The 27869-nt window shown below is 39.7% G+C and overlaps 1 protein-coding gene across 4 annotated transcripts in view; it reads left to right on the top strand.

The window, feature by feature from the left end:
- Positions 1–27869, top strand: part of CHRM3 (cholinergic receptor muscarinic 3) — a 277465-nt gene that overhangs the window by 60336 nt on the left and 189260 nt on the right. For 3 of the 4 annotated variants that reach the window (XR_010613009.1, XM_065680192.1, XM_065680193.1), the window contains exon 2: positions 21277–21386. The exons of the other annotated variant lie outside the window; for it this stretch is intronic. The gene's annotated coding sequence lies outside the window, so the exon portion shown is untranslated. The remainder of the gene's footprint in view (positions 1–21276; positions 21387–27869) is intronic. 4 annotated transcript variants of the gene reach the window in all.

Genomic DNA, 27869 nt, shown 5'->3' with positions numbered 1-27869 from the left:
GCATGCGTTATGCTTCTGTTGCTGTAAACTGACAGCTGAATTGTGACTGTAAGGACATCGTTCCAGTTCCAACCTGTCTGCTCTCTGTTGACTGTTGGCATTTTCTAGCACTTGAATAAGTCTCTGAGCAATGGCTAGTTTATTAGGGTATGTTTATAGGGCTTTTGCCAGTTGTGGCTTGTGTCAGAAGAGAGACAGAGGCCTTTGTTTCAGTAAGCATCACATGCTTCTCTCTGTTTTGCAAATATTTTTAAATTGGCTTTGCTAATCTTGCTTATGTCTTTAAGACTGATATGTCCTCTGAGTTATTTCTAATTGGCTACTTTTTGTCTGCAGCTTGTTGGTTCTGTTTTTCCCACGATAGACTCAGTGTATCAGAGTGCTCTAATAAATGAATTTTGTGGTAATATCCCATCTGTACGGCCAGCTGGCCTTTCCTGCACCACAGGGGCACCGTGTGGCTAGTACTAATGCAGTCCCCCTACAAACCTCTGTCAGACATTGTCTTCAGGGTTTTTTTTTCAAAGACTGTCATGAGTATTTGTTAGTAACACAGCCGTAGCCTTATGCTACAGGACCTGGGAGAAGTTCTTAGCTTCGGACTCCCCTCAGGATACCTACACAATTGTCACCCTAGCTTGCTGCTCACTTCATGCACCTTTCCCCCTCTTCTACCTAGATCCTCAGGTCTAAAGACAAGGACAAAGCATTCTGACCAGTTCTCTGGCTGTGCAGTGAGGTGCCAGGGGTGGGCAGGTATGATGCCAGAGCTGCCTTGCAGATCTGGGACAACCAAGGCAGAGCAGAGCTCCCTTGGTGGCTGTGGGCATGGTCCTGGGGAAGGCACTACAAAGCAAGATTCCTCCTTGGATGCTTTTTGGTGCCAGGTACCTTGCCATCACTTGCAGTGGTACTGGGTTCTCCCCCTGCTGAGCTGCTGCTCCAGAACCACAGTTTATGTTCACAAAACCTGGACTGAAATGTGTGTTGAAAGTCCAAGATAGGCTCTTTCCTACAAAGAGAGTATGTTCCTAGTGCACATACCTGAAGATTTGGTTTGGGAATGCCTGACGTGTAGGGCTTTCTTCTCCTATGAATCCCTTCACTAATAAAAGACCTGTTATGCTTTTACCACATACCACTCTCCCATTAAACTGAAAATAAATGTACCAGTTCAGAGCGGTAAGGTACCAGTTAGTAATCCTGAGGGATATGGTGTTTTATGTGTAAGCTGCACAGTGGTGCAGCTTTTTGTGGTTACTCCGTGCCTCAGTGGCATGTACTATGGCAAGAAAGTACAAGTACTGAAGAACATAAAGCAAGGCTTTGTGTAGTCCGGGTGATTATCACCAGAGTGAGAGAAAAAGCTCTCTGCATCTCTGCCTATGTCACCGGTAGGTAAGGAGATTTCATGGAAGTTAAATAATAGCTCTTCCTCCTTCCCTGCCTGAGAGTCACTCCTGAAGATTTTCAGGAAGCGCAATGTAATTTACAGACCTTTTAGAAAGGGAAACCCTGTTTTCTCATTTCAGGCTGCAATTTCTAGGGAACAAATCATTTCTATTTTATGCGATATTGACAGTGTCTCATTATTGGATGTTAAAAGGTTCAAAGAAGAAGTTTTCATGGCTGTGGTGTAGCTTGATTTATGCCTGTCGGTATTAGAAAATTTATGACAAATTTAAGTTCCTTTTCCTATTACTAATATTCTCACATTGCAGCATGGAGATAAGTCTGCTGGTATAAATCTGTGCAGAAAGACTTATAATCTATTACAGAGAATAGCAAATGGGGAGAAAATAGACAGGGACAAGAAGAAAAACTTTTTACAAAGCAAGATGATTCAAAATAAAATAGATTGGAAATGCAGCATTAAACAGTAAAAATTCTGTCTGTTATCCTGTGGTTGTTAAGGCTGAACCTCCTGCCTTGTGTGCTGACTACAACTGTACATCAAGCATTACTGATAGCTCTAGATATTTTCAAGAATAAGTGAAAACTAATTCACTATGTTTAATTGCTGCTTTACCAAATAGCTGAGTACAAAGCAATAATAAAAATGCTGGTCAGGTAATGCAGCAATGAATATGGTGTGTGGGAGTTTTTGCAAATGAGAAGTACCTTTAGGGTTTATATTTTCTTTTGAGACTCAGGGGCTGTTCTTTTTTAACAAGTGGTTTGTTTGGGTTTTTTTTCAATTAATTCTGGATTCTCACATCACTTATAGTGGCACAAATATGGGGGAATACACATGCCCTGCAGCATCTCTCTGCTTTGGTAGGCAGAGACACAGATTTACTGAAAAAAATTTTCCCAAACTCAAATTGGTTTTGATTGCAAAGTAAGTATTTTTACCCTTAGTTTTGGATTTTGCATTCTTAATTGTGACTTGAGCTCCTTCAGCATGAACAGCTGTGGGTTATGCAAAGGCACCTGAAGGCACTGTAAGTGCTCTGCTCCATTCCAGTAGGTTTTCTTGGCTTTCTGTCCCTGGAGCTGAGGCCTTTTCCCTGTGGCTTTCTGACAAAAACATCAAAGTTAAAGGCGAGTTGGTGAAGACTTCCTGTAGCCCTAACAGACATCCGCATTTCTGAGAGGAAAGTTTTGGGTTCCTTTTCTCTCACCTTTTGCCCATCCTTTCTGGTTCATTTCCTTTAGTTTTTTCTGCTATCCTAAACCTGGTTTGTTCCAGCTGGACATCAAAGTAATAAAGCAGAAATGAATCATCCATGCATCTGATGAGATAAAGACATCTTACCATGAAGTTTTATTTTAATTGCCTTTTATGGAACACAAGGGAATTCTAAATAGCCAAATGAGCTTTCTGTAGAGAACTGGCCATTCCCAGAAAATCATAAACCAGAGAAAACTTGCATTTTGACAATGAAAAAAAAAAAAAAGAACATTATATAACTAAAATTTATTTGTTTACATTATTTGGCTGCATGCCAAATCGTTTTAAGTGCTTCACGATTCATCATGTTTACAGCAGGAAGCAATAGTAAACACTCAAAAATATTAACTTAAATTTCCATCTTTTTCAAAAGCCAAAATGCATGTTTAAAAAAAAAGGGGAATCCCTTTTAGGGAGATCTGATGAATCTGAATCCAGGTGCAGCCTAATTAAACAGGAATTTTGATAGAATTCCTATAATATGATAGGCTCTTGCACACCTAAATCCTCTTCAGAGGTGGAGTATGAAAAAGTTAAGGGACTTTCTCAAGGCCTTGCAGGAATGGTATGTTGAAGCAAGGAAAGGATCATCTTCCTGGTGAAAGTCAGTCTGGTACCATTATCACAACAGCATCAGCTGACACTGGTGTCTTTGAAAGCAGATCTCTTCCTGACCCTCTCCTGGGATAAATGGGTGACTCCAAGGATGTGACATGTCCAGATTTAATTTAGGTATCTCTAGCCAAGCAATGAACTGAAAAATAGATAAGCTACCTGTGAGATCTTAGCAGATTTCAGGGAAAATTGTACAGCTGCAGCTCCATACCTGACACAAATTGTAAGGAAATTTTTGCCTTTTAAGTATTCATAGGGAAAATTCGTGCTTTAAAATACTGACTTTCTCACATTACACTGAAGGTAGCTTTGGAAAATGACTTCTGCTAGGTAATTTTCACACCTTAAAATCAAAGTCTAAATGATTTTATAGACCTCTTTGACTCTCTGCCTTTAGGAAACATATATGGGTATGTACAACTGGTTGTCTGTCCAGCCGTAACTTCATGAAGAGCCCTTTACAATATGCAGGGTCATGTAAATACTTTTATCTGGAAACCTTGAATAGTTGTAATAATTGAAGAGACAGATGTCTTTCCAGTGCTCACTACAGAGCTACTTTAGGGAATACTTATCTTTTGGGGAAGAAAGATTGTAAAATGTCTACAGTGGAGAAGACAGACATTACTCATTCAGGCCTAAGAATAATGAGCAATGCTTATGCTGAAAATATATCTCACAATCAATCTCTCTGTAGGTCATTATTCTTCCTGCCTGGAGCTGCATCTTATGTTTGTTTCTTTTCTCTGTCACCCTTGCCTTTACCCTTTTCCATACATGATATCCACATGTAACTACTGTGTCTGTGCCACTCCTGCCTTCTCTCCTCGTGTATCCTTTTTAGAGCCAGCATTTCAGAAAAAAAGAAATACACAAACCATTTATGCATTCATTCATTCATTCATCCCTTTCCTGCCTTCTTCTTGTTTGCAAACCGAGCAGGAAGTTATTTGTGCCTGGTGACTCACCATCAGATTTTATGAGGGGATTATGCTGAAAATCACTGATTTACACACTTTTGGCTTTGTCAGAGGTCAATGTCTTGGCAAGCATTCCCCTGTAAATACCATGCACGACCATGCTGTTGATCTCAAGAGCTTTAAGTCAGTTCTGCCTTCCATCGTAGGTGCTGTGCTTCTTTTTCTTGTTTAGAACAGTTGCCAGCAGGGGGACAAGGTGACAGTTTTTGTCTTTGCATCAAATAGAGACGTTTCCTCACATTCGGTTGGTGCTTGGGTATCTGCTGAACCGCAGCCTCCTCCCCTTCACTCTGAAGTGTGCACTGATTTGTTCTCTCTTTAATTCAGAGAGCTGCTGAGATAACAGCTCAGGTGAAATCTGGTTAGATATTGTTCATGACCTTTCACTTGTAATTCTCCTCCCCTCTTGCCACATAGTTGTTTCCTGTCCCTCTATATCTATTCTCACATTTTCTGTTGCCTTCCTTCAGAATGCTTAAGGTCCCTGTGCTTAAGGAGTTACCAGCTCTTTGAAATCAGGGAGATTGCTATGAATTTCACAGGTTACAGAATCCCAGCTGGTGATTTGGCATTTACTTGTTTGTATTTCTGTAAGGTTTTCTGCATATTTCTGGGTCACATGCACATGATGCAGCTGTAGTAAGCTGTGTATTCAGTAGCACAAGGGGAGGTCTAAGAGGAGGTCCTGCAAGCAGTAACACAACTGCCTAATTACCGTTTTCCTGAGTCATGTCAATGACATGGTACTTTATCTCTTGCAGAGTGAGCCACTGTACAGGTTGCACACAAGATCTTGTAAAGGAAAAGGTCAGTTGAAGATTTACCAATGGTGGAAAACAAATATCCCGTAGGGTTGATACAAGTTTGAAGATGTTCTTCTTGATATTATAGTGGTTTTCAGATTTTTAAAATGTTAGTTTGCTTATTTTACTTCTAAAATGCTTTGAGAGCCTTGGAACATTAGGATGGAAGAGCTGAAAGAAACTTTCCAGCCATGAATACAGGTTTCTGCCATCTGACACCATCAGTCAGTCGTACTTCTTCCCAATTCCCATCTGTTGCTCTGCTGCTGCAGGGCATTTGCTTGGAGCCCTTTTTTTAGCTTAGAGATCACTTATGTTATTGCCTGGGCATTTGCTTTTGGCCACTGTTGGAACTGACAGTTCAAACTGACTCTTTGGACCCCTTTCTGGGCAGTGCAGTACTCTTATTTTCCTACATGCTCTGAAACGAGTGTATTCAAAAAGACAGAAAATCTATTTCAAGCGAACTAAGGAAAAGAGAAGAATGAAAGGAAAGAAAAACAAACAAACCATCCATGCATAAATTGTGCCTTGGAAGAAACAAATAGAATATGGAGAAGTTATTATGTAGTTTGTATTTTATATGAAATAAAATGTGTAAGCCTGTATTTCTTACTAGGAAGTCTTAAGCTGTCTCACTTTGGTGGCCTATGCTATGGTTTATGGAGGATGATCTCAGCATTTTTGGGAGAATCAAATGTTTTCAGGTCACTGGGCAAGAAAATCTTTAGTTTGGCTCGACGTACAAAGTGAACTTCAGCACAAATTCCACAAGATGAGATTAAAATCATACATCTACGATCGCTGTCTGTTAGAAGCTTTTGGAGAAACAAAGTTTGTTACAAAAATTGTTTGTTTTGCCTGTGAAGAGATGATTAGTAATGTTTGTTGACTTATTGTGGTCACCATCTAAAACAGTTCGCTGTGACCAGAGTGTTTGAGGAACTGCTAGTTAACTCTGCTTGGAAGGAAAAGTCAGTGTGTTTCAGATACTATCCTGTCAGAATTGCCAAGTACTGTTGTAGTTACAGGTGAAGATAGTATTGATCTTTGTTGATTACATTGGGATGTATTGAAACTAAACTCCACATAGGTAATCAGCATTTCTCCATGTTGTCTTCCCCCCACTTTTCCTTTTCTTCCCTGCACAAGATACTTTACCTGCAGAAGCCAGTGTCAGGGGTGACCTTAGGGCTGTTATGGTTTTGGTATGTTATTTCCTCACCAGCTTTGTTCAGGATTGTTGACCATGGCATTCATGGGTGACTTGCTTTAGAAGGAAGTGTCAGATTATAGAATCATAGAATAGTTAGGGTTGGAAAGGACCTTAAGATCGTCTAATTCCAACCCCCCTGCCATGGGCAGGGACACCTCACACTAAACCATCTCAACCAAGGCTTCGTCCAGCCTGGCCTTGAACACTGCCAGGGATGGACCATTCACAACCTCCCTGGGCAGCCCATTCCAGTGTCTCACCACCCTAACAGGAAAGAATTTCCTCCTTATATCCAATCTAAACTTCCCCTGTTTAAGTTTTAACCCGTTACCCTTTGTCCTGTCACTACAGTCCCTGACAAAGAGTCCCTCCCCAGCATCTCTATAGGCCCCCTTCAGATACTAGAAGGCTGCTATGAGGTCCCCACACAACCTTCTCTTCTCCAGGCTGAACAGCCCCAACTTTCTCAGCCTATCTTCATACGGGAGATGCTCCAGTTCCCTGATCATCCTCGTGGCCCTCCTCTGGACTTGTTCCAGCAGTTCCATGTCCTTTTTATGTTGAGGACACCAGAACTGCACACAATATTCAAGGTGAGGTCTCACAAGAGCAGAGTAGAGGGGCAGGATCACCTCCTTTGACCTGCTAGCCACACTCCTTTTGATGCAGTCTAGGATACGGTTGGCTTTCTGGGCTGCGAGCGCACACTGCCGGCTCGTGTTCATTTTCTCATCGACCAACACCCCCAAGTCCTTCTCTGCAGGGCCGCTCTGAAGCTCTTCTTTGCCCAATCTGTAGCTGTGCCTGGGACTGCTCCGACCCAGGTGTAGGACCTTGCACTTGTCATGGTTAAACTTCATGAGGTTGGCATCAGCCCACCTTACAAGCGTGTCAAGGTCCCTCTGGATGGCATCCCTTCCCTCCAGCATATCAACCGAACCATACAGCCTGGTGTCATCGGCAAACTTGCTGTGGGCGCACTCAATCCCACTGTCCATGTCAGCAACAAAGACGTTGAACAACACCGGTCCCAACACTGATCCTTGAGGGACACCACTCGTTACTGGTCTCCAGCTGGACATTGAGCCATTGACCACCACACTTTGTGTACAGCTGTCCAGCCAGTTCTTTATCCACCGAGTGGTCCACCTATCAAACCGACGTCTCTTCAATTTAGAGACAGGGATGTCGTGTGGGATAGTGTCTAACGCTTTGCACAAGTCCAGGTAGATGATGTTAACTGCTCTACCCCTGTCCATCAGTTCCGTAGCCCCATCATAGAAGGCCACCAAATGGGCCAGGCAGGATTTCCCCTTAGTGAAGCCATGTTGGCTGTCACCAAGCACCTTGTTGTTTTTCATGTGCCTTAGCATGCCTTCCAGGAGAATGTGCTCCAAGATTTTACCAGGCACAGAGGTGAGACTGACTGCTCTGTAATTCCCCAGGTCATCCATTTTGCCCTTCTTGAAAATGGGGGTTATATTTCCCTTTTTCCAGTCATCAGGGACTTCACCTGACTGCCATGATTTTTAAAATATGATGGCCAGTGGCTTAGCAACTCCATTTGCCAGCTGCTTCAGGACCCGCGGATGGATTCCATCAGGTCCCATGGACTTGTGCACGTTCAGGTTTTTAAGATGGTCTCGAACCAGATCCTCTCCTACAGTGGGCCTAGGGTCATCATTCTTACAGTCCCTGTATCTACCTTCTAAGACTTGGGTGGTGTGGTCAGAGCCTTTGCCAGTGAAGACCGAGGCAAAGAAGTCATTCAGAACCTCAGCCTTCTCCAAATCCTGTGTAGCTAGTTCTCCCGATAGTTCCAGAGGGAGCCTATGTTGTCTCTAGTCTGTTTTTTATTTGCTACGTACCTATAGAATCCCTTCCAAGGATTCTATCCCTGGCCAAGTTTAATTCTAACTGGGCCTTAGCGTTCCTAACCTGGTCCCTAGCTTCCCGGACAACATCTCTGTACTCTTTCCAGGCCACCTGTCCTTGCTTCCACCTTTTATAAGACTCATTTTTCATTTGAATTTTCCTCAGCAGCTCCTTATCCATCCAAGGAGGTCTCCTGGCCCTCCTGCTGCACTTCCTTCTAGTTGGGATGCAACACTCCTGAGCTTGTAGCAGGTGATCCTTGAATATCAACCAACAGTCTTGGGCCCGTCTGCCCTCCAGGGCTATATCCCATGGAACCTTACTAAGCAGGTTCCTGAAGAAGCCAAAGTCTGCTCTCTTGAAGTCCAGGGCATTGAGCTTTGTGCACGCTCTTCTCACTGTCCTGGGGATCTCAAATTCGACCATCTCGTGATCGCTGCATCCAAGGCTGCCCTGGAGTACCACGTTCTCAACAAGCCCTTCCCTGTTGGTGAGCGCAAGGTCAAGCATGGCACCTCTCCTTGTCGTCTCCTCTATTACTTGCAGAAGGGAGTTGTCTTCCACACAATTGAGGAACCTCCTGGATTGCTTCTGCCGTGCAGTGCCATTGTTCCAACAGATGTCAGGGTGGTTGAAATCCCCCATGAGAACAAGGGCCTGCGAGCGTGAGGCTTTTCCTATCTGTCTGTAGAGTGCTTCATCCACAGGTTCTCCTTGATCAGGCGGCCTCTAACAGATTCCCACAGTAATGTCTCCCACGGCTGTTTTCCCTTTAACCCTGACCCACAAACTCTCTGTAAACTGCTCACCTGTCCCCAGACAGAGTTCCATACTCTCCAGCCTGTCCCTAACATAAAGGGCAACTCCCCCTCCCCGCCTGCCAGGCCTGTCCTTTCTAAAGAGCCTGTAACCTTCCATTCCAACACTCCAGTCATAGGAGCCATCCCACCATGTTTCTGTGATGCCTATTGTATCATGCCCCCGTAGATGTGCACACATCTCTAATTCCTCTTGTTTGTTCCCCATGCTATGGGCGTTTGTATAGAGGCATCTGAGCTGAGCTCCAAATGAAGCCGGCTCATTGGCTGGAGCGGCTGGAGTATCTCTACATTGCTCTAAGCATTTATTATAGGTGCTGGCAACTGATTGGTTGTGTTGGGATGTAACGATGCCCCCCTCCCTCAACACATCTAGTTTAAAGCCTCCTTGACCAGTCTGGCAAGCCTCCTACCAAAACCGCTCTTCCCCATCTTTATCAGAGCAGCCCCACCAGCCCCAATAGACCTGGCCTACAAACCTGGGTCCTCTGTTCAAGACACCCAAACCCCTGACTATGACACCACCCTTTTAACTATTTATTAACCTGGCCAATCTTCCTAGCTTTTTTAATGTCCTCCCCTGTATCCTGGAGAACTGACGAAAAGACAATCTGAGCTCCAGAGCCCCTGCCACCTCTCCCAGGGCTCTGTGGTCCTTTATGTTCCCCAGGCTACTACTATGTATATCGGTAGCACCCACATGTATCAGTAGAAGTAGGTAATAGTCTGTGGGACTTACTAGAGCAGGCATCCTCTCTGCAACATTCCTGATCCGTGCCCCAGGTATGCAACACACCTCCCTTGAGACTGGGTCAGGCTGACAGATAAGTGCTTCTGTCCCTTTCAGAGTCCCCTACTACTACGACCCGCCACTTTTTCCTGGCAGCACCAGTAGAGATCTTCTTTACCAGTGCATCAGTTTTAGAAGGGAATGCTGTCTTCAGCGCTGTCTGTATGTATAATTGGTATGTTTTTAATGAAGTTATTGGTGAAAATGAGAAATCTATCATGTTGATTTTTCTTCTGTATAAGACTCCTTGGGTTTTTTTTTTTTGTAGTTACAGCCAAATTACCCCTTCTGAGTTAGCAGTCATATCGCTTGGACTCATTTTACTCTATTTACCTGTCAAACACTTTCATCTGCCCAGTTCTGAACTACAGATTTTAAACTCAAATACTGTCTAGTGAAGGCATGATCGCTGCCAGGAAAGCCTGCCCTTGAACTTATTTTACCATAATGTAATCTACCTTTCCTCTCTATCTAGGGTTTATGCCAGTAGGGTTTGGATGGAGAAAAGAGAAGATCTGAACTCAGTCAGTGCTGTGGTTTTACTGCTAGGTGTTGCACATTTTGATAGAAAGCTTGGTATGATATTTCTATTAATTTAAATGTCAAAAATTTGCTACTGAACTTGATTTTGATACTATAGCAATGGATATTCTATGAGTATCTAAGGGATTTATAGGAATTTCAGATGTATCCTTGTAATTATTTACAGTGAACAATAGGGTTAAATTTGATGCCCTTATTCCGTATGATCTTGTTCTTGCATTATTGATGTACCATATGGAATGCAGTAGTCTTTGAAATCTAGATTTCCTGTAACTTACGTGACTTTTTTTTTTTTTTTGGAAGCAAGTCGCAAAAGAACTGGCACAAAGTACAAGAAACTGAAGAAACAGAAATAATATTCTGGGAAGAGCATTATTTTTCAATTAAGAAAAACAGCAGTGGTAGCAGAATACTAATGAAATACTAATGCAAATTAACCTCTTAAGGTGTTTTTAGTTATCATTTTTTTTTTAAACTAGAATTCTACTCTTTCTTAAGGACAAAACCAACATAACACGAAACTAAATGAAAAAAAAAAAAAAAATCCCCAAACATGTCCCCTCGTCTTCTTTTATAACTTATTCTTCATAAACACACAAATGTATTTTGAGTGTGTGCAGAACTCTGACTAGTTTTTCAAAATCCTCTAGTACTTTAAAAAAGCTTAGAACTGATAGATCAATATGGTTAAGCACCTTTTATGTGAAGTGATGTCTCCTGAGCAAGAAATGTCTCAAACAAAATTTTTGAGTTTTAAAAATGAAACAGAAATCACTTTTTACATGTAATTTAATAAAAAAGAGAGGGAAAGAGAATAAATAGATTGCATTTGTTAAATGAAACAAAACAATTTCTACTATTTCACAAGGGTAAAATAAGCATAATTACATAATTTCTCTTCCCTCCTCCCCCCTATTCTTTTGGTACTGGTTTCAATACAGGATCAAAGTTTTGTACTCTTGTAGGATTTGTTCAGGACGAGATCCTGTTATTTTGTATAAAACACAATTATAAAGTTCATGTGGGGTAGTATGAGGTAATGATCATGAATAATAAGGGTGGAGGGATAAAGTTGTGACCACAGAATAGAATTGTGTCTTAATGAAAGCATCTTACTTTGTTGATGTTCTATTAAATTATTCTAAGTGTTTTATTACGGGATTTTGAAATAGAATGCAGAAAAAGAACAGTAGCCTGTCTTTTAAACTGTCACCAGCCTTTGAAATCATTCTCCTCTCTGAGTTAATTGCTAAGTGACAGCTAGTGTTAGACTTTTCTCCAATAACTGCCTATTGAAGTACAGAAGAAACAGTAGCATAGTATCAGTGAATGGTTGTCACACAACATAATGGTGCTTACCATTCAAACAGTCTGTTAAAACAGTTTTCTTCACACACTGCCTGATCTCCTTGATGTAGATGTAAATCTGTCAGTCTGTCAATATCAGGAGGAGCAAGGCTTTGCTGCTGTGCTCGCAGGGATGTCTCTGAGCATGTAGGCCACATGCTGCGGGTGAGGAAATAACATCAGCATTTGGGCTGGGTGTTCTGGGGGTTCTTCATAGTGTAAATTTGCAGTGACTAAAAAATTCTTTCTGGGTCTTTGAAAGCAGATAAAAGTCCATTGGCATGGATACCTATGGCCCAATCAGTTGAATTAGCAAAGCTATAATCCACTAAGAAGTGAGGTTAAGGAATTGTTTTATTTTGTACAGTATAAATATTGCTGTCTCTTATGCAGAAGCATTTGTATGTGTTTCATCTACAGAAAAGGTACAGGATAAAGAATAGTTTCAGAGGGGGGTGTTCTACTGAAATCTCTCAAGACTGAAAACTATGATTTCTCTTTCCATTTGCATTAGTAATTCCTATTCTGATGAAACAAATATGGTTCTTCAGGCACCTACCTAAAATTTATGAAATAATTATCCCTCCATTTATAGTGTGTTCTTGCTTGCCTCTTGTAAGCTTGTTTTAATATCTGAAGGTTAGTCTTTAGGTCATAGCCTTTATAGGCTTAGCATAAGCCTTTAATCTCTATTTAATGATTTTTGTGTGTAACTTATTCTCATAATTACTACTAATAAAGCTACCACATAGCAAAGTACAGTACATCCTTTTAGTATCAGAATTCTTTATCTTATTTGTTTATATCTTATTAGCAGAAAAAATACTGTCTCTTCCCCCCACAAAGGACCTTCCTAGACACTATAATAGGACAGAGCAAGGGTAATGGAGAATAAGAATATTCAGATTTGCCTAACAACATTTTGATGATTTTTTTAATTTTTTTGTTGTATTTTTGTATTGCCTGGGGTTAGGTTACAATAGCAATTATGCTTAAAACAATGATAGAACTAGAGCTTTAAACACTGGGTTTTATTGCCCATATAAAAATCAGTAGTATAAGTTGACTATCTGGCGTTTGTACAATAAGTACTTATGCCTCAATAGTAAAAGACATCTGCTGAACTAACTTGCTCAGCAATTTAAAGAGCTGCTTATATTGTGAACTGATGGATATTCTGTTACCTCAAAGCCTTTTAAAATTTGTATGTCTCATCTGTTGTAGCAAAATTACTTTTTCCTTACTGATTTTGCTGTGAAGTATTTTCACAGAGAAATAAATGTAATGAAACTTTCCAACTCTACCCTCTTCCCATCTCTTGTGTTTTTCCTCCTGCTTTCAGGATGCTATTTCCAATACAATTCTTCTAGCAATGCAAAGAAAATTTGCTGACTCTGCCTCTAGTGTCTCCATTGTTTTTTTGATCCTTCAGAAGAAAATCTTTGACAAATGTGCCAGCTGCCTCCCTTTGCCAAGTGTCAGGGAGTAATTTTCCTGGTTCCTGCATTCTTTGATTTGAGGTTCTAACCTTCCCTCTCCCCAGACCTGCCAGTATAAATGGGAGGCCTGTGAATTGCTTGGAAGATCACTAGCAGCCTTCAGGGGAAAGCAGCACTTCAAATGTTGAGTAACTCATTCTCCTGGAAGGCATGCTAAGGCACATGATAAACAACAAGGTGCTTGGTGACAGCCAGCATGGCTTCACTAAGGGGAAATCCTGCCTGGCCCATTTGGTGGCCTTCTATGATGGGGCTACGGAACTGATGGACAGGGGTAGAGCAGTTAACATCATCTACCTAGACTTGTGCAAAGCGTTAGACACTATCCCACACGACATCCCTGTCTCTAAATTGGAGACACATCAATTTGATGGATGGACAACTCGGTGGATAAAGAACTGGCTGGACGGCTGTGTGCAAAGAGTTGTGGTCAATGGCTCGATGTCCAGCTGGAGACCAGTAACAAGTGGTGTCCCTCAGGGATCGGTGTTGGAACCGGTCTTGTTTAACATCTTTGTTGCTGACATGGACAGTGGGATTGAGTGCGCCCTCAGCAAGTTTGCCGATGACACCAAGCTGTGTGGTCCGGTTGATATGCTGGAGGGAAGGGATGCCATCCAGAGGGACCTTGACACGCTTGTGAGGTGGGCTGATGCCAACCTCATGAAGTTTAACCATGACAAGTGCAAGGTCCTACACCTGGGTGGGAGCAATCCCAGGCATAGCTACAGATTGGGCAAAGAAGAGATTCAGAGCAGCCCTGCAGAGAAGGACTTGGGCATGCTGGTTGATGAGAAAATGAACATGAGCCAGCATCAGTGTGCACTCGCAGCCCAGAAAGCCAACCATATCCTGGGCTGCATCAAAAGGAGAGTGGCTAGCAGGTCAAAGGAGGTGATCCTGCCTCTCTACTCTGCTCTTGTGAGACCTCACCTGGAGTATTGTGTGCAGTTCTGGTGTCCTCAACATAAAAAGGACATGGAACTGTTGGAACAAGTCCAGAGGAGGGCCACGAGGATGATCAGGGAACTGGAGCATCTCCCGTATGAAGATAGGCTGAGAAAGTTGGGGCTGTTCAGCCTGGAGAAGAGAAGGTTGCATGGAGACCTCGTAGCAGCCTTCCAGTACCTGAAGGGGGCCTATAGGGATGCTGGGGAGGGACTCTTCATCAGGGACTGTAGTGACAGGACAAGGGGTAACGGGTTAAAACTTAAACAGTGGAAGTTTAGATTGGATATAAGGAGGAAATTCTTTCCTGTTAGGGTGGTGAGGCACTGGAATGGGTTGCCCAGGGAGGTTGTGATTGCTCCATCCCTGGCAGTGTTCAAGGCCAGGTTGGATGAAGCCTTGTGTGGGATGGTTTAGTGTGAGGTGTCCCTGCCCATGGCAGGGGGGTTGGAACTAGATGATCTTGAGGTCCTTTCCAACCCTAACTATTCTATGATTCTATGATTCTATGATTCTATGATTCTATGTACAAGGTAGGAGAGGTACAGTATTGACACTTTGCAACTTTTTCCCACCAGTTCTGTGAAGTGCAACTTTTCTTTTTCCTTCTTGCTGTATTTGTTTGGGGGGTGTGTTGAGGAGTCAGCATTTCACACCTGTATCTGTAGAAGAATATGCTGACCAAGATCTGGGGCCCCAAAGGAAATCTGTAGAGCAGACATATACATGACCATATGGGAATTGCAGCTAATGAACACTAGACAAACATATAACCTCAAAAGTTGCCAGGTGAAGACAACCAATACAACTAATACAAAAAACATCAGTGGAGAATGTGGAGACAGTTGAACAGTTTTATTTATAAGGTCATGATTAACATACATTTTTGCAGTGCATAATGGTCAAGTACTGACTGCTTAAATTACCTTACACAATGAGACTTCATCCTATAATCCATGGACTCTGAAATAGCTGCTTCCTGTCCCCTACATCTTAAGTTTTATCTTTGCTCCCAAGAAACAAGGAATGTTTTCATATTTTGTAATCCTAATCAGTGTGTATAGTGGGTATTTGCTGCACAAAGCTAGGTATCTTACATTCCAGTGAAGAGGAGGATGAATGACACGATGATGTTAAAAACAGCCTCTTTTCTCCCTAGGCAGGTTTTATTACAATGTAATATAGGTGGTATTTTTTCCACAACTAGTTATATGGCTGGAATATTTAGTGGTTTATTGTTAATTAACACCAGTTCATTAAAAGATTAGTTCTGGATGCACATGCTAAGCCCAACTGCAGTGCTGCTGGTAAGTTGACCAAGGGAACCATGTTCTGCTCTCCAGTACCACAGAATCCTGGATAAGGATTCTTTTCTGGATAATGTAATTTTCTTTTGATATTGGGGGGGGTTTGTTTGTTGTTTTTTTCTTTGGTTTTTTTTAGGTGTTTTTGTTGTTGGTGTTATTTTGATTTGGGTTTGTTTTTTTGAACAAACTGTTATTGCTAGAAAGCAATGTGCTCAAAGAATGATGCTCAAAGCATCAGTTCTGACTTTGTTCATGTATCACACAGGCAGAAGGTGGTAAAATAACTACAGAACAAAGTTAGGTTTGATTTTTACTGCTGTGTAGCACAACAGGCTGCTCAGGAACTTATGTAGTTTCCCAAAATACTATTTGGTTTATAGAATATAAAGATATAAATACTTGCTTTGCCAAGCAATATCAATGACTGTTCACAGAATAAATATGGTGAGAAGCAGTATTTTTGCATGTGACTTCTCATTTTTGTTAGCAATATGGTAAAAATATTCTGGTGAGTCAGCCATTTTCTTCAAGGTGAGAAAGAAATATAAAACTGCTTCTCTAGTGGAAAAAAAGGAAATAAGTCGTTGACAGGGATAGAGTACAGTTCTTCATGATGTCCATTGGTCAAGAATGTGTTAGAGACTGTATACTGCCATGGAAGTTAATTTTGCATCATAGAAAGGACATGTACCAGCAGTGTTGGAGAACAAATGTCACATTTTCATTACAAATTTGCGCAGAACAGAGCTCTCACAGGAAATACATTAGCCTTATTTCTTCACCTGATGTCCTGCTAATGGAAGAAAGTGAGTGACAAAGGGAGTTCGTGGACTGATTGAGGAGAAAAGTATTTTTGAAATTACACAGCATTTTAAATTGTACTCAGATGGTATTAAATGCATACCATGCATATAAGAAGTGATATTCAGAACCTGTTGATATAAACTGACATGTCAATTCCTCTGTCCTGTTCTCTTACAGCAGCAAAATGTGTATTTTTCCCACAAAAGACTTAATAAAAGGTCCAGATAAATATCACATAGCATTGTGAGTCTTCATGTGGATCTGAAGTAGCCTAAATGAAGAATGTCGTTTGAATGGGAAATTAAGAGCAAAATGTTCACCCAAATCCTTCTAAAAATACTCAAAAGAAATAGATACCACTAGTGCTTACGTGGAGTCCGAGCTAAATTTCAAAACCAAATTGAAACCGTTTATCAGTAATTCATTACTAACATTTTTATTTTAAAATTACAATAGTCATAAATAACTTCATAAAAATCACAGCACTGAAGTATTGAGGCAAATAATTTCAATTCATTGAAAACACTGAATGAGGATGTAGTAAAGTGAGAGGTCCTTATGAAGGAAAAAAGGCAAAGAAAAATGGAAGAGAAGTGTAAATGATGTTTAACAGTTCCAGTTACTCCAAGCAGTATTCACTATTCAAAGATACCAGGTGAACAATCCTTCTTTCCTCAGACTGAAAATCTGTGGTTTGAAAAGTTAATAACAGCCAACTCTTTGTGAAAATTTAGGTCATTTTTTTTTAACAGTGCATGCTGCCAGTTGCATTTTTAATTAACTGTGCCCTGAATGCAGCTTCATTACGTTTATTTTTTTGATATCTTTTTTATTTTTGGAAAAGAATATTTCAATGGAAAATCTCAATCTTTGGTCTCTGAGTAGTACTTTTGTGGTTTTTTGGTTGTTTGTTTTTGTTTGTTTGTTTGTTTGTTTTTTTGCTGTAAGCATAAGCAAAATTGGTTACACTTTGAAAATAGGTCAGTGGGTGGTAGAGTTTGTGTAAGGACCAAAAAGCACTTTGTCAGTACTCATTAAGCAATGTGGTTGTAAGGTCTCACTGTTAAAACAAACTTGTGGGTTTCAAGCAATAATATGCTACTCTGCTACTCCATAGTTTTTAAATATTGCACATTCAAAACATTAAACAAAGTTTGATTAAAACAACAGTTACAGTAGTTGCCAAGGTCAGCGTGTTCAGTCATTTGGATATGATCCAGTTTTGTTCGTATAAGCGGATAAATGCATCCAGTTTCTCTTCCTGCAGTAAACGGTTAATATATTGTTATTCTTCGTTGTATTATAATAATTATTGGCATTTAGCATGTCATTGATGCAAGTGTTAGTGTAACCACACCTAATGAGAGGGTTTCATTTAAGTAAAGAAAAATGTATAAATAACAATTTGAACATAGTGATTTAAAACAAACTGTGCGTTGAGTGTTTTATCATCAAGGCTCTTTAGCACTTTTATGCATTTACACAGTGTGTCTGTCCTGGTTTGCAGTGTGTACCTGGCAGCCCTGTTTGGTTTTTACATTTTTGTTTACATTATACCAGGTAGTAATCATGGGTTTGGCCAATTTAAAAACCAGAAAGAACGAGGGTCAAGAATTACATTTAGAATTAGAGGTTACAGGTACACAAAATGCTCTCCTCTGTGATATGCCTTGAGTGAAAATTGATGTATCCAACAAGTAAACACATATCCAATACTGAATATGTGTTTTGGCTCAGAGGGATGGGTGCAGAGTAGGAGAGGTGGTCACTGCATGAATGACTGCCCTTGCAGGTGAGCATCTTTGGGACAGGCTTAGCTAACTGACTGTAAAGGGTGTGTGAATGACTCATGGAGCTTGTCTATACAAGCTGAGCCATTTGCAATGAGCTGTTTGAGGTTAGCCTTTCATTGATTGTGAAATAGACACAAAATACCTGTGGTTTCCAATTAGTTTTCAGTGCAGGTTGCTTGTTAGGAAAAAAACCCTTTGCCTTTATTGAAATGACCGCTTAGATTTCAGTAGAGAACAATGCTTGCAAACTACTTTTGTCAATAGTGTTCACTTCCTTCAAAGCAAGTTTTCTAATTAATGAAATCAATTGCAAATTCATGGTCCACCTGGATACTTATGTAGCTGCATAGGACAGTCATAAAATTGCCCATATTTAGAAAGGTTTCTGTGGAGATGGCAGAGACACACATACAGTCTAAAACTGTCTCCACATGTCTGAGGCATGAATCCAGGAAAAAATCTTTATTTCATTCTCGGAGACCATCTGAGTATTTTTGTATTCTACTGACCTTAGAACCTCTGCTCTCAGTGCAGGCTGCCCTTTGTGCTGGAGGTGGTAACTGGTGCCAGTCCCTGTACTTGTGTTGGGCACTGCTCACCTTGCAGTGCCTGGCTGCAAGGGTATGCCATACCTATATAATGCTGATGCACAGGGACTGCTGTTTTTCATGTAGCTGTATGTGTGACTAATTTCAACCAGATATTTTATGTCCAGTGAAGTCACAAATAAACTCGTACTGTCTACCTGTGCCACTTAAGTGCTGGGAACAGATCAACCCCCTGGCTAGAATGAGATTTTTAGTTGATTGCATTTCAGGTGTTTTATAACTTTCACTGATATTTAGTAGGGTCCTTAAAAAGCCTCTGTATTGTGAATAATAACTCATTGGATTTGTGTGTACTCAAAAAAAGAAATACAGCATTAATCAGTGCAAGGTTTATTTTTTTTTTATTGTTAAAGTATTTGAAAACATAGAAGTCTTTTTATGGCTTTTGGTTTTATGGACAGTCAAAATACCAAGGAAGGCCAAAACTTGTACTGTTTTGGCTCTGCAGATGTCTGCTTGAAGGATTAAGGCTGTCAGCAGAATGTGTAAACACCATTTCTAGCCTTTTAAGTTGGTCACTAAAGCATCTTTAAGAGCAGCTTGGGAAGCTAGTCCTGCAAGACAAAGCTCTCAATCGTGTGATTAAATGATGGTCAGGGGCTTCTGTTAAAATGTTTCAGTAACTTTGCAGTTCACAGCAGTAAGTCACTTCTCTTACATTTGAGATGCAGTGATTGATCATGTGTCTGTAACTAGTCCATGGACATATAAAATCAAGCTTACTTTAACTGCGAGTTTACCTCAAGTTAAGACAGGGTAATTATTTAAACCAGGGTGTAATTATTCAGAAATTATATTGCCACTGTGTTATTATATTTTATACAGAAATCATATTGTCTGCTTAAAGTTGCTGATTTTTCTGAATAAAGCCTGATCATACTTGAAAATAGGTAATTTTGTCCTTGTCCTTTGAAACAACATTGCAAAATGAATACAGAAAAGTATTTGGAAGAACATGCACATCAAAAAGCTACCGTATGTGAATAGAATGCCTTTTCCTAAGCATATTTGGTTTGACTTTCGTGTAGGTCTCCACCATGCTAAAAGTATTCTGGTGTTTTGGACAATGAAGAATTTATTTCCCTTGTACAATGAATTTGCTGTCCATCTAGTTTTCACAAATTTACGTATTACTTGACTGAGCCTGTAATTCAGCATTTCTAATTTTTTTTGGGGGGGGAGAAGAAAGGCAGAACAGAAAGGTGAAATGTTTGGATGGGTCATATAGCTGCCCTTAAGCTACTAACAGAATTTAGATGTAGGATTTCAGCAGAAGGGGTGGGAAAGAAAAGGATGATGCAGACAACAATAATCTGTGCAAAGTAGTCAGAAAATTATATTAATTTTACCTAAGCTTTTCTCATTTCAGCTGAAAATTCCTTTTTAAGATCTGTGCAGTTCTATGGAAAATGTAAAACTTAGTTCAGAGAGATCATTGAAATTTCATTCTATATCTGAAAATTGTGGTTTGGAACCACTCACTTTAAAAATGCTTAATGAAAGAGGAATCGCTGTGCTGGAATCAAATTTTCACTTTAGTGTTGACTTTATTTTAATCTAAGATTTGACTTTAAATAAAACTGTAATAAAAAAGCTTCTCTTAAGAGGAAATATATAAATTTGAAACTATTGAAATGGGATGCTTCAAGGGTGGTAGAATGCTCTCACCATTTTTGCTTTGAGAAAAAAAAAAAAAAAACAACCAAACCAAACAAACAAAAAACCCCAAATAAACCCAAATTTGTCAAATTTTCAGTTTGAGATAGAGTGTAAGTTGCTGCCCCTTATGGGAATTTGAAGGAATGATGAAAGAATGGTTCTGTAATAACTTTTTTCCAAAAAGCTCTATTTTATTCAGTGAATAAAGATGAATTTTAGCTCAACTTTTACCTCAGTGCTATACAGCTGCTCGACCTGGAGCCTGCCTCTCTTACTTTTCTGTCCATCATCTGGGTCTGAAAATTAGACTTTTTGATTGTCTGATGAGCTTTGTATCACTCTGATCTTTCTGTGTAGTGAAATAGAAACAAAGAATTAATAGGAATATGTTGCTGTTGATGGGACAATGAGTGTTCTGTGTTCTCTATGCACTTCTAACCCAAATTAAGCTGTGTACCTTGTCTTAGAGGTGTTGGTGTTATCACCCACCCGCCGACGTGTGTGCTGCGTACATGCTGCACTCCTCCCTGACACCCAGCTTTGTACCTAATTTTGGAGTGTGGATTTTATGCTTCAGTGGAAATTACACTGTGAAGTCCTGCATTAAAAAAGCAAAAAACAAAGCAAAACAGGGAATATATAAAATAGAGCTTGAAAATCTTGTGAGTAAAATGCTTTCCTGTGTTCAGCAAATGCTGATGGATAAGACTGTTGTCACACAACAGGGAAAAAAGGGTCTGAATGCTGAAAAGTCAGCTGAAAGCCAAAAAACCTGCAAAATATCTGCAAATTAAGTATCTGAGCAAGATACATTGCAGTGGTTGCGCAAGAAGCTTTTGCTGAATGGAGGTGGTGTGTAACAGGATCTTTTCTGGTTTTGTCTTTTTAAAAGTATGCTTTAAAAAGCAGTCAAACTGTATTTTGAATAAGGAACACTCAGTTTTCACTATTTCAGTATCTGATCATCTTTTGTGTTTTTTTTTTTGTTGTTTTTAAGATCTTGACGGTTATGGCCAAATCTTTCATCAGCATATTGTATAATGGGCTACCCATTGGATGATTTACAGTCATCTGAAACATGATATATACTTCTCTTACTTGTCCATGGTAAGTGTGCCTTTGCATACCTGTTAAATACTGACTTCAGAGAAGGAACTACATATTTGCAGTGACCTGACTTGGATATTGTTCTCATTGTTTTCATATGTTAATTTACTGAATAAATTTTAAAAAACAGTTCTTTGTCTTAAACTGTTTGAGGATGTTTTAAAACTTAAAAACAAACCCAATATTCTTTTTTTTTTTCTGTTATTTTAGAACTGTGCAAACATCCTGATACATAGCTTGAAATGCTGTCTTTTCTTTCAGCTTGAAAGCATCCTTACCTCCATGCAGAGTATCTTAGTTTAAAATAGATTCCAGCCAAATGTTCTTTTTGGTATAACAAATACAACAATGCATTCAAGAACAAAATAACTATGTTACAAATACAATTCAAAACATAGGGAAAAATAAATTAGTGAAATATTTAGAAGAAAGTTTTCAGTTTTATTTTTGCACTGCTTCTGTGTTTTGTGCCTGCAGTTAATCTGATTATAGTATCTGTGAGCAATGTTAAGTATTGTATAAACAATAACATTAAAAGCAAGGCTCCTTATAATATAACTGAACTATCACTTCTGATTTACAGTGTCCAGACACGCAATAATGAGATCCAAAGCACTGGTTCATTTGGCTAAACACATTGACAAACCAAATTTGGATATCAAAATGTTCCACTGACTGCTCTTTAACACAACAGAAATAGCAGCCCAGTCTTCTGTCCAAATATCAGGTTAAGCATTTGATGTTAAAATCCCCACTGGCTTGATCTTCTCCTGAAGTGTTTTGACATGGCTCTTCTGTCGAAGTTTGTGAATGGTGCTGTATTTTCTGGAATAGTTGCTTAGCCATTGTTAAAGTCTGTATATATTTGTTACCTTAAGTATGTGGCTAGGGTTCAAGTCAAAAAAGTAGAGAAATGCAAGTGTTGAGAATAAAAGAGGCAAATTAAGGGCATTAGTCAAAGCCATTCTTGTGACATGCTGAAGTACTATAATGAGGTAAGACAGAGGCAGTACAGTTTCCAGAGTTGTTTACATTATCAGTTTACACTTGATAATGGAAAAGATGTGTTTAAATATTCCATATAAACTGATAGAGATATTTTACCAGCAAAACTGGTTACTATTTTTTTTGGTGGAAGTAGGTAATTACACACTGAAATGGACAGACATATAGCATATCTTTTTCATCTTTTGGGGGGCATCTTCTGCTTGTCTATGTTACCAATTTCAGCTGGCTTTGCACTTCAAATGTTACATCTCCCAGATGTTAACCATACAAGTTTGAAACCAGGGAGCCAAACAAATAGCAAAGAAAACATCACATCACCTCACTTGTTTCCACTGGCAAATTATTGGAGGGGAGAGGAGGGGAAGAGGTAAAGGTATTGTTTGGGTTATCTAGCACCTGTTAATTCATTGAGGCAGTTCCCTGGGTATTCATTGAGTTCTGCGTTGTTCCCTAACCAAGCTTTTTATTTGCGGAATTAACCAATTTGCTTCAAAAACTTGACCTTTTCTTTTCTTCTCTTCCTTATCATCAATGTGCCATACATTTTTGAGCCTGTTTTTGCATCCTGATTCATGATGAAATTAGGGCTTTGTAACAGGTCTGGTAAAAGACCTCACTTCTTTAAACAGAGAATAGGATGTCTATCCCACATGTATAAACACTTAAGGATTTTGTCTTCTTTTCCAGAGGTCTGCTACACCACATTTTACAGCAATTATTTTCTGTGTCCACCAGCATGAGAACAGAATCCAGTCCACAGTGTTTCCTTTGTGACCAAACTAAAAAAAATACCTGTGATGATGTCTTAAATTGTTTAAGAAATGCCACTCTATGTTGCCCTGATTAAAAAACAAACAAAAAAACCAAAAAGCCATCCAAACAAGCAAACAAAAAACAAAAAAAAAAAAAAAAAACAAAACCAACCCAGCCCAAAGATACCCGGCAGCAACAACAACACCCTACTGCTTGCTTTGGCAGTCTTATTTGTAAGATTTGTTCCTCTGCAGTCAAACTCTTCAAGAAAAGAGCACGTGTGTGTGAAAGGGTGTTTTCATCCCCCCCTTCTCACTATGGTGTGCACTCAGAGATCATGTAGACTCTCAAAAGCCCAGTGAGTTACCCCACTGCTTTTTTCTAACCAGATGAAAGCTAAGGTGGACATTAGGGGTAAACTGAATGTCATCACGCGTGATGTGAAAACTAGAGGATTTTCTATTCTTGTTTTTCAAAACAGTAATATACATTTAGAATCTGTAAAATGACAGTAATAGTTCTAGTTTGTTCCTAAATCCTGTACTCCGTTAACCTAGACCAGGGAAGCCTACTATAGAAAGATATGTTAATATGATGAAGTTAAGCTTTTAGAGGAGATGGTGGGATGCAGGAAGAACTTATGTTTCCAGCTGATACAAACTTCGGCAGTTTTTTGTGGCTGGAATGCAAACAACAACAATGATAAAAAGTGGAAAACCTAAACTGTTTCATATATGTTGAGGAACTTCATATGGTATCTAATACTGAAAGGATTCTTTTAAAGATACTGAATATGTAAAGTCAGCACAGGATGACAAAGAAACAACAAACAGCAGAAGCCAGGTGTGGTCTAAGAGACATTTATGACAATTAAAAAGAGAATGTATAAAACATTAAAAGTCAGGACATCTACAAACAAGATAAGTGGTTCAGACTGTATGTGAAGTTATAACTCTCAGTACAAAATTGCATCAACTTACTTGAAAGGCACACTGAAAATAAGTCTAGGAAGTTCAATAAAAAACTGTAGCAGGTATCCCAAAGTCCTAATACTTTCCAGCTGTATTTTCTGAGTGCTTGAAGTAATTTAACTTGAAGAAACAATATCAGCAACTGCTACATTACTGTTGCAGTTCTGTTACCTGACTTAAAAAAAAACCCCAAACAAGCAAAGTCAACAGGAAGAAAACATGGAGGAAGTCTAGTCCTGGACCTCACTTTCTCAGCTCAAAACAGTCTGTCAAAAGCTATGTACTGAAACCTCCTATACCAACACTAAGTAATGAACTTGTGGTTTGGGTGTTTCTGCTTCTGAACTCTTGCTTCAGGCTGTGATAATACCTCCTTGTAGTTTACAGAGAGTGTTGTAACTGAAGTTCCATTTTAACTGTAAAGAACTGTAAAGAACTGTAAAGAACCATCATTAATAAGTATTAAAAACAATCAGGTTTTGTTATTTCTATTGCCTTCTTCTTATCGTGGAAATTCATAGTTCTCTAGACAGCCACTGGTTTTGCTTAGAGCCTTGGTTCATCAGATGCATTCCATGAATCGGGTCCATCTCGCCGTGCCACTGGCTAGCTTGGCTGTCCAAACACTTCACAGGCTTTGTGTGGATGCTGGAATAAATAGCATAGCAGGTACACTGAGAGAATCAAAATGAAGCATGCATTATTTATGGAAGTAATCACAGTCCTACTGAGATGTATCCTGAATCGAATTGCCTGCAGCTAATGAACAGAAACAAAGTAATAACTGTTAGTGTTTGTCGTGAAAATTTCTGGTTTGGACGGATTTAAACTAGGTTTTTAATGCTGCCTTGGTACATACAAATAAAAGAAGAACTCCCCTTTGCCCTTTTACTCACATTTCTACACACTTCCGTGTACTTTATTTTTGGGCCAATACTGTGATCCAGAAGGATTACACTATATCAAAAGTCTTGAATAAATTATGCCCCAGAAGCTTCAAAAGCCACAGAGAAACTAGCCTCAAGGTCAGGTATTGGTTAATAGAAGTCTGAGTAGCCTGAGAGGCATGACTGCTGATGTGCTGTATACTAATGATTTTCTATTAGTAGGGAATCTTGACTAATGATTCTCTATCAGCGTGTCCTGATTGATGTGCCAGTCAATGGATCAGTGCGTCATTTTATTTCCTCTTAAACAGCATCCTTCCAACCTGAGTGTGGTAGGATTTGGCTTTAAATGAACTGCTGCAAACAGTTTCTTTATCTGAATGGAGACAGGAAAATATTTTCAATTCCTATAGGTTTGAATTGGTGCATAGTTTTCTTCTGAATTCAGAAATTATTTGTGCCAAGAACTAACTGTGGGCTTTTTACATTTTTTTAAGTATAGTAAATGCTTGGAACAAGAAGGGGCTCTGTGGTAACACCACTGCTGTGTTTAAATTCTATACTCTTTAACTGCACCAGGCTCTTAAAGAAAGTGCTGGGTTTAAAGCTCCAGCAAACTTACTTAAAAATATATTCAACAAATTAATATTTAATTTTTAGCCTTTCTACTGTGCTGCCATTAAAAAAAGCAATGGCAGCCATTTTCTACAAAAGACTAAGGGCTTGCTAGCTTTAGTAGCATACAAAAATGAAAAACACATGCAAATATTAGTAAACTGATTATTTGGATCGGTTCTTAGGATATTAATCTGTGGGTTTTTTTGCTTGCTAACAATTAGAAATATAAGAATATACTGTGATTACTTTCAGATCTGTTTGGGTTTTTTATTTTCCTGCTATAAAGGTAAAGTTTCCAATGGAAGACCACGGTACAGTACAGAACTATCCAGACCCATTATCAGTTTGGTAGAGGAAGATCCTGGAAAGCTGGAAGGGTTTAAATGGTGTGCAATCTAGGAGTGTCTTATCAGTGATCAACTGCCTTTGGTGCCCGAGTAGCTGCAACTCCTGCCCTCAAAGTTAAACCCTGTTGAGCTACAGGAAATTAATGCAACTGCTCCAGTCAGATCTTTCTGAATGGAGAGGACTTTACTTTGGATGATCTGTAATTGAGTTGATCTTACCCATTTGTGTTCTCACACTGGCATACTCACAGCACTGAAATAGATGTCCAGGTGATCTGGCCAGCATCGCTTCTGTGCAAGCCTGGAGGCCAGGAGATGTCAACACTTGTGTCCTCACCACTTCTCTTGGATTCTGCTTTGCTGGTGGCAACAGATGGGTTTTGGGAAAACTGATGTAGGATCCAAAGGTTGCTATATTTTGATCGTTCACTTCAGAATTTTGCTTACTTCAGTCTTGGTAAGTGTTAACCAAATCTGCTGCCAGTGTTCTTTCATGTTTCTCTGAGTAGCTTGGCTGGCAGGAGGAGGCAGGTGGTATCACTGTGTAGGGTGTTGCCTCTCCTGCCTGCTTGCACTCCTGATCTGCAGCAGCCTGGTTTGCAGCGTAATTAATTACACAGTTTTAATTCTGGATACCTAGCTTGAGGAAAATATGCTGAATGCTTATTATGAAAATTGAAGACCTTAAACTTATGTAGGATTAATCACCCAAAAATGTGCCTAGAAAATGTAGAAAATGAAACTTTGTTTCTTTTTAAGAATAAATATATCCATCTCCTGTTTGTTGGACATTGAGTGCTGGAGTCAGATGATGCTTATTGTATCCCTGAGAAGCCAGAATTTGGTAACTCCCAGAGTTTTTCATGGAAAAGATTCAATAGGGACTTCTGAAATAATGATAATAATTAAAAAGTATGCTGCTTAGAGTAATTAGTATTCTTTTTTCTTTTTGTTCTTTCATAGTTAGCAGGCAAAGTTCCTTTCTTAATGCTTATTATTTTGGAGCTTTTTGAGGTTTATGTTGCGTAAATATATATGTTGGAACTAGATTTTTATATGAGCATAATTCTGGAGTAATTAAAATATTTAAAAGCTATGTGGCCCCAACTGTGGGGGGGGGAATGCAGGCTGTTGTAACTATTTAACACCCTACTTTCCACTCCCCCACCCCCACCCCCAAATAATCTAAATAATTAGCATACACATGAGTATGCACAAAACCCAGGGACACATTGGCTGTAAGAGGGCTTCTCCCACTCCAGGCAGGACCATTGCCCACCCTGATAATGGCGGTCACAGCTCGGTCCTTGCCAGGGCTGGATGCCCATCCCCTCAGTCCCTACTCATGTTGGGGGTTATTCTGTGTCACAACTCCCCCTTGGCACCTGGTGAATGTCATGAATAAAGAAGTCTTTCCAGCTAGAGACTCTGCCATCAGCCATGTCAGAACTGCCCCTAATTTGCTCTCAGTTGTGTATTTGCCAGTGGGACCTCTTTGGCAACCAGCAAGTCACTGATGAAACCGTTGAACAATATAGGCAGCTGAAAATTAGCTTTGCTATGAGGTATGAATTAATTGTTCATTTTAAATTATTTTCCATATACCAATTTCATCATATAATTTACATAATACCATAAGGAGAGGTGCCTGAATTAAGCATAATAATTTTAAGACTCATTCAAAAAGTAAGTTCACAAAACACATGTAGAAAATATGTAAGAATCACTGTAAGACTTCCAAGTGATCAAATGCTTACAATACCTCCTCTAACTTTTTCTTGTAGCCAGCATCAGCAATAGAAGAATTGGGGGAGTGAGGAAACTGGTAGAAAAGGCAAGATAGATACTGAAAAGCAATTTACATAGCTCAGGGAAACAAAATCTAGGCTTTTGAAAGGA

This window comes from Lathamus discolor, chromosome 5 (genome assembly GCF_037157495.1).
Source record: "Lathamus discolor isolate bLatDis1 chromosome 5, bLatDis1.hap1, whole genome shotgun sequence".
Lineage (NCBI taxonomy): Eukaryota > Metazoa > Chordata > Aves > Psittaciformes > Psittacidae > Lathamus > Lathamus discolor.
The sequence above is the reverse complement of the archived record's forward strand: the minus strand, read 5'-3'. Positions and strand labels throughout refer to the sequence as shown.